This window comes from Ovis canadensis, chromosome 2 (genome assembly GCF_042477335.2).
Source record: "Ovis canadensis isolate MfBH-ARS-UI-01 breed Bighorn chromosome 2, ARS-UI_OviCan_v2, whole genome shotgun sequence".
Lineage (NCBI taxonomy): Eukaryota > Metazoa > Chordata > Mammalia > Artiodactyla > Bovidae > Ovis > Ovis canadensis.
The window spans coordinates 27,567,914-27,569,692 of record NC_091246.1 but is presented as its reverse complement, the minus strand read 5'-3'; positions in this window follow the sequence as shown (position 1 = coordinate 27,569,692).

The following is a 1,779-nucleotide window of genomic DNA, read 5'->3' as shown; positions in this document are numbered from 1 at the left end:
TATTTATATAAGAATATGTATATTTCTGCTTATAGGATTCATGTAAAAATGAAAGTGACTTTAAGATTTCTGAAACATTTTTACATACTTCTCTCCTAAATTTAACATAAAGATTTTCTCAATCAAGCATTTTGGCCTAATTTTGCCCCTGTCATTGAGGCAAAAATCCTTGTGAGTACTTTGATTCCTCGCCATGTGAATATGATTTCCACTCTGTTTGGCAGGTACAGGCACTATTCCTGGCCTTATGTGTGCTCAGACACTTTCCACTAATCTTTTTCAGTCTCTTTCCTGGGAGTTGCACCACTGCATGTTGGTAGGCACTCAACTGATACTTGAGGAAGAAGTTCCTCCACTCTGATTTCCCTTTTCTGTCCTGTGACCTGAAATTTCTTAAGGCTCACCTGGCTCCTTACCCGTTTCTCAGGGTCCATTGCTCTTCATTGTCTTATGTCCAATGTCTTCAAAGTCATTTCACATTTTTCATTCTTTTTAAGGTTGTTTTAGGCAAGAAGTTAAATCTGGTTCCCATTACTTCATTTTGAGTATTGAGTAAATAACAAGTTATTTGAAAACATTTTTGTCAAATTTCTAGAAAAAGAGTATGTCTGTTTATAAATACTTCAAAATGTTTTTAAGCTTCCTACTCTGTTACATCTAATCAGGAGATTTTTTGTATTAGTAAAATAATTTTAATTTTAGTTAAAGCTTTAAATGTCTTCAAGCTTAGTTTTTCTTCGTTTTCTTCTAATCATTATTATTATTAATAAACCAGAATTTTCCTGTTTAAAAAAGGAAAAATGCCAAAACTTTTGGCATATTTTAGAAGTACATTCATTACACGCTGTTATTAAAATATAAAGACATTCGGTCGAATCTGTAGTATGAAGGACAGGTACACATCCAGGTGACTAAAAACTAACGGGACCCTTCATTTAAAAAAACAAAGTTAAAGGAAGATTTTAGTGCTCACTTGAACAACCCTTCTGATATACCTGAAAGTCATTGACTTTAATTGTGCTAAATCGCTTCAGTCAGGCGAACTCTGTGCCACCCTATGGACTGCAGCCCGCCAGGCTCCTGTCCATGGAATTCTCCAGGCAAGAATACTGGAGTGGGTTGCCCCGTGCCCTTCTCCAGGGAATCTTCCCAACCTAGGGATGAAACGCACGCCTCTTACATCTAACCTGCACTGACAGAGGGTTCTTTACCACTAGCGCCACCTGGGAAACCCCATGAAGATGGAGGTGCCAGGGATTGAAACAGGGATCTCATAAATGCGAAACACACACTCCACCACAAATCCACCAACCACCACCCCACATCTTGTCTACTCTGTAAACTTGTGTGCTGTGCTAAGTCGCTCAGTCGTATCCGACTCTTTGCGACCCCATGGACTGTGGCGCGCCAGGCTCCTCAGTCTACATCGATTCTCCAGACCAGAATACTGGAGTGGGATGCCATGCCCTTTTCCAGGGGAACTTTCCAACCCAGGAATCGAACTTCCGAACCCAGGTCTCCCGCATTGCAGGCGGATTCTTTACCGCCTGAGCCACCAGGGAAGCTCTTGTCTAGTTTTTCACAATTTCTCCTAGGGCCCAAGTGACTGTAATTTTGAAACTTGAGCGAGAGAGTACCACAGTTAAAGAGCCAGGTCCAGTTGGGAGGCATGCCCTTGCCCTTGGGCATTGTGGGTAGTGTAGTCCCGAGCCCCTAGCTCACTGAGCGCAGTCTTGAGCTCTGGAGAGTTTAAGGTGGTGCCATCTTGCGGCCCGGGGC